Here is a 10,787-nt window from a genome sequence, read left to right on the forward strand (position 1 = left end):
TATATTATTATCCAAAGTCTGATGTCTACCAATTTTAAGCTACTAATTAGATTGTAAGTGACCTTCTCTGAGTCTTGTGTTTTTATATTTTTTTATTGTGTTTGCATATGCATATGCAAGAGGCTTGCTATGCTAGTGTGATTATTTATACCCGAAAAGGACTATCACAATGCAATGGTACAAAAACGTATCTATGTCCGACATCTGCCTGGTAGTGTAATGCTCGGTACTATGATATTATGTACCTATATTTTTTTGTGTTTTCATTTGAAGATATAACTCTTAGACAAGATCTCAAGACTCAAGACTTTTGACAAGAGGGCCTCCTTCCTACATTCAAGATATTTATGTCAAAAAATATTGCGTTGTATCAAATTGAGAGACTTCGCCGTTTTCGTGGTTCTGACTGATTAATATTCCACCAGTCGACTACTGCTTGAGATGTCGTAATTCCAAAGTCACTTCCTTGTATAAATAAAAATGGGACTATAATATCATAATATTTACATTGAATACTATAAGTGTATCCCAATTTAAACCTAAACGTCGATAAGATTAATATTGGACTTAATAATTAAATTAAAGAAATAACTAAGAGAAACTCGGTAAATAAAACTTATTCTATTTATTCAGAGCAGGCAAATTTTGTACTACTTATATATACTTATGAATCAACCACACGGAACAAGGTCAGTTGGTCCTTGCTGAGAATCTAAATATCGTAATCATACCTGCCAGACAATATTACATCTTAGCGTAAACATTGAACACTGTCTGACAGAATAGGTGTCAACTATTGAGTTAATATGTAGTACCATAGTAGTACGTAGTACATGTATCTCAATGATGTCAACTGAAATTTACTAATCCATACTTCCATACTAATATTATAAATGCGAAAGTAACTCTGTCTGTCTGTCTGTTACTCAATCACGCCTGAACTACTGAACCAATTTGCATGAAATTTGGTATAGATATATTTTGATACCCGAGAAAGGACATAGGATAGGTGATATCCCGGAAATCCTACGGGAACGGGTTTTTCTCTGAAAACGCGGGCGAAGCCGCGGGCGGAAAGCTAGTATGGAATACAATAATACTTAGTTTAGATAAAAAAGGTTAATTCTTGGAATAGCTCCAAAATTAATATGTATTTAGAATTTGTCTTTTTCCTTGACAGAAGTGCCGTCATGGTAAGTTTCTGGTAAATTTAATAAGGTAGTGTCATAGTGTAAGTAAGGTGGTTAAGAATGACTGAATTTGCTACGCCTTATTAAATTACAACTATGTAATATGTGCACATTAATTTGAGTTTCACCTCCTTTCACAAAATAATCGAGCTAAATATCTGGTTTATATTCATGTTAAGTTTCATTTGGATTCTTACATTTAGTAATTTCGGCGTGATATGTTGTCAACTGACAAACGATTATTTGAATTATATTTTTTCGTTTTATGGCAAGAAAGAATTCCATCACGAGGCGGGAATCGAACCCGCGTCTTTTACTCAGTTGTCTTATTGCTAATACTAGAAATAAGACACTTTGGACTTTTGGGTGGAAGCTTAAGCTTAACAAATTTATTTTGGGAATATCATTTATCTTCATCAGTCCTTACAATATATATTTTTTAACAAGCTAATATTATAGCAATCCAAGGATGCATGATTTTTTTTAAGGAGTCCAACATTTAAAAATGTTACCAAGATTTAGCAATTTACCAGTTTAACGTGGTTGTATTTTTATTTGAGGAGGATCTTGAAAAGTAAATGAGTGAATCTAGTTGATAACTTAGAAATCTAGATAATACACATTGCGTCTGAAGTGAGAAGTCAGCTAATTAGCCGGGTTGCGTTTAGTCGGTTATGTACTATTTTCGGCTAATGGTTTAAATGAAAATATTTTTTTATCTATCGCGGAACGACTTTAACTGCTAGTTTGTTCGCAAAGACCGCTTCCACGTCAGTTTATATAAATAATATGCTTAGATTACAAAATAAAAGGCAGATGGAGCATGTCAATCGTCCGTCGCCCTTGTCAAAGAAAATACGAAATCAAAAACGAATACGAACCTCCGCCAGTGCTATAGCGATTCTAGTGTCATGCAATACGTCAAAATGGGTTTGATATTTTAGTAAAAAAATGCTGTCTTGTGATATTAAAACCCTGTAAAAATTGTTCCCGAAAACAAACAAAAAGATAAAACATCGTTTTACAGGTTTTCCGTAGATTATTTGGCTTATTTTATTTTATATACAAATAATAATTTTACATATACGAAGGAATTCAAAACTTCAACGTATGCTGCCAGTATTTTGAAAATGAATTTGCCAATTTTAGGGGTAAAACGGTAAAATGGTTAAAAGATCTTCGGGGTAGTGCTGTTGGATTTTTCGATCGTGAATGTGATTATTTCTATAGTGCAATAAAGGTTAAATAATAAAATAATCTAATAATGATCATTCATTATTAGATTATTTTAATAAGCATTATACATTTTTTGTTACTTTTATAATTTAAAGCGTCATAGTCGTTTTCGCTCGCGATTTAAATTCATGTGAACTCCATGATGGATATGATGAAAATAAAATGTCCCGCATTCTCGACTAAAAACTACCGCTATTCGCATTCATGTTTTGAAAAATAAACACCTTTTAAAGTAATTTATTTAATAAAAAAATGAATAAAATTATTTTGTCCATATATAACTTTAGTAGATAGGTGCTTTATGTAACAAAATAATTTTATAATAATAAAAAAATGTCATAAACCCGAATTTATATTAAAATAAAAATTATAACTTGACTGCTAATTTATGTAGCCTACGTCACTACCACCACTACCTCCATAATAAAAGATGATTGCAATGACACCTCACAACTCAAAATCGATCCAACAGTTTATACTGCAGGGAGTGTCAAAAAAATATTATACATACATACACTCGAAAAACATAACCCTCTTTCTTCCGTAGTCGGGTAAAAATTTGGGAAATTTTTCAATATCTGGTAACATTACACGCACACAGAAGCACCGTGTTCGTACAGTGCAGCGGCGAAATGACAGCACACATAGCTTTATGGAAATGACGATAAATAATTCGGTTTAGTTCGGCAACGCTCCATCTGTCTTTTATTTTGTAATCTAAGATAATATGTATTCTAAGTTTAATAATTAATTACTTTGATTGCATATAATATTACACACTAAAAGATATTAAGATATTAGATATACCTACTCTAGGTCTCTGGGTGCTTTTGATAAAACTATCAAGTAGCAAATTTCTTACTATGTTCTGATTTGAGAAAGTGCTCACTGCATTATCATTAAAATTATTTTTATAAAAATCAAGTCAACTGTCAAGTGTCAAGTATATAATTATCATATTCCAGGCTCTGTAATTTGTAGATTGCTAGGCAGTATAGATTAAGGACGCTGTCACAAATCTGCGTTACTCAAATTTAGGTATCTAACGACGTAACTTTGTTCGCGGCAATATCACGCTCACGTAAACATAGCGCATTCCATTTTATGGACCATCTTCATACTTGATATTATTTTTAATTTTTGATATTATGTATTTTTATTGAAATTGATTCCAGAAGATTACTAGGAACTTTAAAAATTCATTTTGTTACTTTTATTAGTAGGTACGATCCTAATAAGTATGTTAGTATATTCAAACAACTTAAAAAAGTGTGACTATTTTACATCATTATTTCATTGAATAATAATCTATGAATTGTATACAATATCAAAGCTTTTTAAGAAATGTAGAATTATTATCATACATATGATGTTACCGGCACTGTATTAAATCCGGTATTGTATATGGTAAATGGCTATTCTTAGTAAATGTATGTTATTCCGAAAAATAGTCGGAATGAAATAAATTATAGGTATTCGTCACATAACACATTACCTAGGATACATCTGAACTTTTCCTACGTAGCAAACACATTTGCAAGTGTGGGTAGTTTTTGGGGTAGCTATTAACCAATATGAGGTCAAAACTAAAATCCAAGATGGCGCCAACGAAAATTTTACATCTTTTCGTCATGGGTGTCATTTTCAAGGTTTTGGAGTAGCTCTTAACAAATATGAGGTCAAAACTAAAATCCAAGATGGCGCCGACGAAAATTTGACTTTTTTCGTGATGGGTGTCATTTTCATGGCTTTTGGGGTAACTATTAACGAATATGAGGTTAAAACCAAAATCCAAGATGGCGCCGACGAAAATTTGACTTTTTTCGTGATGGGTGTCATTTTCATGGTTTTTGGGGTAGCTATTAACGAATATGAGGTTAAAACCAAAATCCAAGATGGCGCCGACGAAAATTTGACATCTTTTCGTCATAGGTGTAATTTTCTTAATAATAAAGAAGTAAACTAAAATAAAATAACAGATTTTCGACGGCGCCATCTTGGATTTTATTTTTGACCTCATATTGGTTAATAGCTACCCCAAAAACCATGAAAATGACACCCATGACGAAAAGATGTAAAATTTTCGTCGGCGCCATCTTGGATTTTATTTTTGACCTCATGTTGGTTAATAGCTACCCCAAAAACCATGAAAATGACACCCATGACGAAAAGATGTGAAATTTTCACCGGCGCCATCTTGGATTTTAGTTCTGACCTCATATTGCGTAATATCCACCCCAAAAATCATGAAAATGACACCCATCACGGAAAGATGTAAAATTTTCGTCGGCGCCATCTTGGATTTTATTTTTGACCTCATATTGGTTAATAGCTACCCCGAAATCCATGAAAATGACACCCATGACGAAAAGATGTAAAATTTTCGTCGGCGCCATCTTGGATTTTAGTTTTGACCTCATATTAGTTAATAGCTACCCCAAAAACCATGAAAATGACACCCATGACGAAAAGATGTTAAATTTTCACCGGCGCCATCTTGGATTTTAGTTCTGACCTCATATTGCGTAATATCCACCCCAAAAACCATGAAAATGACACCCATCACGGAAAGATGTAAAATTTTCGTCGGCGCCATCTTGGATTTTATTTTTGACCTCATATTGGTTAATAGCTACCCCAAAAACCATGAAAATGACACCCATGACGAAAAGATGTAAAATTTTCGTCGGCGCCATCTTGGATTTTAGTTTTGACCTCATATTAGTTAATAGCTACCCCAAAAACCATGAAAATGACACCCATGATGAAAAGATGTAAAATTTTCGTCGGCGCCATCTTGGATTTTATTTTTGACCTCATATTGGTTAATAGCTACCCCAAAAACCATGAAAATGACACCCATGACGAAAAGATGGCAAATTTTCGTCGGCGCCATTTTGGATTTAAGTTTTGTCAAATTGCTTTACCCCACCAATCCGTTCAACAACCCATAAAAAAAGAGGATCTCAGTCAACATAATTTTTAAAACATAATTTTAAATTACAAATAACTGGCATATGAAACTTATACAGTTTACTCTTATAAAGTATCAAATATTTCAAATCACGAAAACGACAGTATACGCACAATAATCTTTTTCTAATTCGTTTTTATTTTTGGGACGAGGAGCGATACACCCGTCCTTCCAAGAGCGCTTCTGAGCGCGGTCTGACGACCCGCGAGAGCAAAATGTATGAAGAAATCGACAAGTATTTTTAATTTAGCTTATAATTGAAATAAAATTTTGATTTAGATACAAAAAAATTATCACAATCTATAAAGGACTATATATCCCTCAATAATTTATAGGTAAGAAGATAGATTAGGCTTTTAATTTTCTTAAAAGTGTACCGGTTTAGACCCCATTTTTTTGCATTTTATGCGATCATTGTGCTGGGAAAATCGTATTTCAGTGACAATTTTGTATGACGTCGTACAATTTTTATAAGATGATCGTAGAACTGAATATATTATCTTTAAATTAAGATATTACTTTGTTCTCACGTGTAAGTGCTTTGAGTTAAAATTGTACCGTAAAATAGCGGTTTTTGTTAAAAAACTGTTATAGCACCCTTAAAGTAAACAAGTATTTATGTGGGCCGATCCCGGCGGCACTGCAATGCCGGGCCGACCCGTGACGGGAGTGGAGCGAGCCCCGAACATCCCGTCGGTTTTCAAAAATCAGTTTAATATACTGGTCCCGCTGTGCGGGAACTTTCAGATATTAAGCTGAAAAGAACAGATACTACACTTTGATCTTAGCCAAAAGGCCGAGAAGCGATGCCGAATTTTACACCTCAGTGTTATATCAATACAATGAAAAAAAATTTCAAAAGCGCGTTCTCCTTGCGGCGTTTCTACTAGTAGCGACATCTGTTGTTTGTACGTGTTGTTACGAAGTACGAACCTCCAGGAAGAATCAGGAAGAAGCGTATTGGTGGTGGAGTTACTGGAGTTTGAGAATGAACTAAACATAGTGATTGCTCCAATTCGTGATCGATTTGAACAGCTTCAAAATCTAGCTCAAAAACATGTTTTTTTTTTTAATGCCTGCATTAATACTGGGCACAGGGATGAACTTAGACGAAATTAAGCTCCTTATTTGGGGTAAATTACTGAGAGCCCTTTTTAAAATAATATTCGTGCATTTTTAAATAATTTGATTATTGTCTAGATTCTAGAACTCTGAAATCCTTAAAAAAAGAACGCCTGAAGTTATTATAATGTGTAACGCTTTTTAATAAAATTTTGCCTATTATTGCAACTGTTGAAATTTTTTTTGCAGTTGGAAGATAATATTATGAGAATACTTATTTCATAAAAAAACAACCATTTTTGAGATACCAAAACGTCCGTTCCGTTATATTTGTTACATATAAACAGTTTAAATGGACCGCAAGTAGGTACACCTACTCAAATATTTTTGCTCGGCTCATAACGATACAATCGTAGAATTGGCATAACGGTACAATTTAAGATTAATGAGAACGTACACAAATTTTAAACGTTGCTTATTTGCAAAGTACATGTCCATTAAATTAAGTAGATTAACGCGTAGTCTTAAAATATTTGTGTTTATAGATTTTTACCGTACGATTATTTTTTATGTCGCACATGGTTGAGTTAGGTTGCAACGTATTAGGGACTTTATTTTGAACTGGATGAGTTAACTGAATTCTTGAACTGGATTCTTAATTCATCGACACTACAACAATTTGAAAACAGATCAAAATTGTATCTTCAAATTAATCAAAATCATTTTGCACGTTACATTTTGTCTTTTAAAACCCTTTTAAAATCAATTTGTTAAGCCTTATAATATGATGACGAGGGATATCCTTTAAGTTTGGTTGCGGAAAATCCCATGATGACTCCGATTTCTTTAAAAGGATCCACTGAACTATATTAAACATAAGACGACAGCACTTAAAGCTTTTTAGGTGTATAAAAAATATAGAGTAGATTATGAGAATTATTTTCCTTTATAATATTATATAGTTTTCTAATATATATCCCACCAAAAACATTTTCATGTAAAATGTTGCCAAGACGAACCCATATGACTCGCACTGTCAAAAAGTTATCAGATCTCATGTAGAGCCAAGCTTCTAACACTACACGCCCTAACTCTACAAGGCCTAACTTCACAAACTCTACACCTTAGTCAAAATATGTGGCTTGGCCATTTCGCTACATTCACATCGGCGTAAGGTGAAAAATTAATTCACTGTTCATTACTTTTGTGTTATACAATAGTTCTTGTAGTAACGAACGGCCAAGCCACATATTTTGACTAAGGTGTAGAGTTTGTGAAGTTAGGCCTTGTAGAGTTAGGGCGTGTAGTGTTAGAAGCTTGGCTCTACATGAGATCTGAAAACTTTTTGACAGTGCGAGTCATATGGGTTCGTCTTGGCAACATTTTACATGAAAATGTTTTTGGTGGGATTTCATTTCTTTTTGTAAGTTAGTTATTTTTTTTTAACAAGGAGTACCTATACATATATATATCTAGGGAAACCAAGTTTTAGATTATTAGATTAGACCTCTAGCGTCATCAAAATTTAATTTAAAATTACAGGTCTCATACAAACTCCCATCCCCTAGTTTAAGGGGTTGGGGGATGAAAGTTACAAGTTTTATAATTTTTTTGTTGTTTGTGTGCTAATACTAGCTTACATACAAAATTTCAGCTTTCTAGGACACCTTAAAGCTTAAAGAAATACCTTAAGAATTTTGATGATCATCAGTGAGTCAGTGACGAAATTAGCGTTTTTTAGATATAAATAAAATCTGAAGTATAAAAGCTAATGTAATTAAAACTTAATATGTTCAATAAGTCCGCTATTGACAATATATCCCGAAAATTTTGTTGATCTAGCATAATCCAAACCCAAGTTATGAGGGTTCAAAAAAACGTCGAAGCGCTTCGAGAAAAGGTAGGTAGTGCCCGTGCGTTTCGTTCGCTTGGCTCGTCTTGGCGGGGGCACTACCGTGTCCCCAGATACAATTTGCATTTTTCATTTTTAATTTATTCAATTTAAATTTTGTCTAGTTCTGTTCATTTGGAGGCGGTGTATTAATTTGTTAAAAAAATAATTAAGTGATTATTCTCTGTGACGCCATAATTAAGGATAGGTAGGTAATTCTGAAAAAGTCCTGATACCTACTAAAACTGATGCTACCTATAATCTACCTAACAAATCTATATACATACTAATATTATAAAGCTGAAGAGTTTGTTTGTTTGTTTGTTTGAACGCGCTAATCTCAGGAACTACTGGTCCGATTTCAAAAATTCTTTCGGTGTTAGATAGCCCATTTATCGAGGAAGGTTATAGGCTATAATATATCATCACCCTCAGACCAATAGGAGCGGAGCAATGCGAGTGAAACCGCGTGGCACAGCTAGTAAAAGCTAAATAGCCAAAATAAATCACTCCACGTGTTAGAGAACTTTTTAAAGAGGATATAAATAAACATAAAGACATCAAACCGTAATAAGCCTTTCTTCATTACTCTAGCTCTTCTCTAGCTAGTCATTATGCGTATCAATCACATGTCAAGAGCACTACAAAATTAATGTCCCCTTATTTCCGATAGGTCGTTGACACGGTTCTAAGATCAGTGTAAGTAATATGATTATCCGCAACGGTATTTATACACCTCGTGTTCAAGAGGAAAATATTCTTATGTACGTCGGTGAACCCAAAGCTAAAGGTGTCATTTCATCGATTAAGCTAACTCTAGTTGTTATGTTGTCCAATTGAACATACTCGCGCTCGCACTCCTTCTTTTCTTTTATATTTACGTGGCATGGTTCTGCTACAAAATGCAAACAGTATACTTTAAGAAAGTCATCGCAAATAAGTTGAGTTTGGGTTTAGGAACACAAACAACTTAAGAAATGTTAACATAAAATCTCTCTTTCGTCAGAAAAGAAAATCCCTTCTCGAGAAAATTTTATGTAACGCAATTTCCTGAACTTCGGTTCAGTTTTATTAGATAGGTACACGTCTTTTCATTTTAGAGATGTTTGTTGTAAATATCGGAGAAAAATGTAAAAATTGGCTTGTTTTTCCTTTAATGTTGTCCCTACTCCCTCTGTCCTATCTAATAAATATAGATCGGTCGGTCTAAATGTTATTGTTTACAAAAACTATGCATGCGCCCCCATAAAGCATCGGTATATATATATTTTGATAGCGCATCTATCCAGAGACTACATGCATAAATAGTTTTACAAATTCCTTCATTTCGAATCATGCCACCACATAAGAGCGACGTTTATTTTTTTGGAATTTACGAAAACGTCAAAAGTCTCGAAAGCTTCGTCTTTTTCAGAACATAAAATATACTTTTCTAAAGCACTACAAGGCGAAGGTCCACTTATATAAGTATTAAATGCATATTTTTTGGTTCGCCTAATGCACTAATATTTATAGATAGCTATCTAGACTTTAATACGTTATCGGATGAATCCTAAAAAGCCATTAGCCAATACTCGTACATTATGATTCGGCATTTTTTTAATTCAACTAACATTACAGAAGTACATATGTGAAGTGTAGAAAAAGAAAAGTATTTATTATTATTAAATTAAATACATATATTAATATATGTATATTAAATATTATATTAATTATTAAATATTTACCTTTACAATTGTTACAAAACCGGAAAAGGTATTTTGCTTCCTAGGTATTTCTAGGTACATAATAAAAGTAGCCTACAGATGGATTTTATACAAATATATTTATATATACCTATATTATACCTATATTTTTTAACTTCATTATATATATAGTAACTTCCGTACGTGTAAGTTGTAACCTAAGTAATGCTTCAAATTCACTTGTATCAATTGCTAAATACCTCTAACATTCCGAACTGCACAAAAAGCTCTTCTCAACTCTAACTACGTATCATATGTATTAATTATGAAATTAATTAAAACACCTATTTACTTGAAAACGAGTTAGTATGATCTACATAATAATAATAGTTAAAAAAAAATTAAAAAAAACGCTTTTTATAGAAAACCGAACTAAAAAATAGAAAATTTTATCAAATTAGTGTATTGTCATCGGTCCTCAATAAATCTACAAAGTTTGAACGAAATCTCAAAATCGCGCCCAAAGAAGTCGGTTACAAACAAATATACAGGTGAAGCTAATATAAAGCGTGTAAAAAATAAACAGAATGGAGGCTCATCAACCTGCATACAAAAACACAATTTTATGACTTCAAATATCTTTTTAAAGGACCGCTCCTTTACTCCAGCTTTTATTTTTTCTTAAAAAATAAGTCATTAACAAAGATGAGCTTATTCGTAATATCGCTACACCGCATTATAATGTCGAT

The 10,787-nt window shown here is 32.9% G+C and overlaps 1 non-coding gene across 1 annotated transcript; it reads right to left on the reverse strand.

Annotated features, from left to right (window-relative positions):
- Positions 1–6,015: 6,015 nt before the first annotated feature.
- LOC149907737 (U2 spliceosomal RNA) lies at positions 6,016–6,208 on the reverse strand. Its single transcript, XR_016456875.1, has one exon. It is a non-coding gene; the product is annotated as a U2 spliceosomal RNA (small nuclear RNA).
- Between the last annotated feature and the right edge of the window lie 4,579 nt (positions 6,209–10,787).

Source organism: Colias eurytheme, chromosome 6 (genome assembly GCF_061535395.1).
Source record: "Colias eurytheme isolate Ceu_HAF_F1 chromosome 6, ilColEury1 Martin Lab GWU primary, whole genome shotgun sequence".
Lineage (NCBI taxonomy): Eukaryota > Metazoa > Arthropoda > Insecta > Lepidoptera > Pieridae > Colias > Colias eurytheme.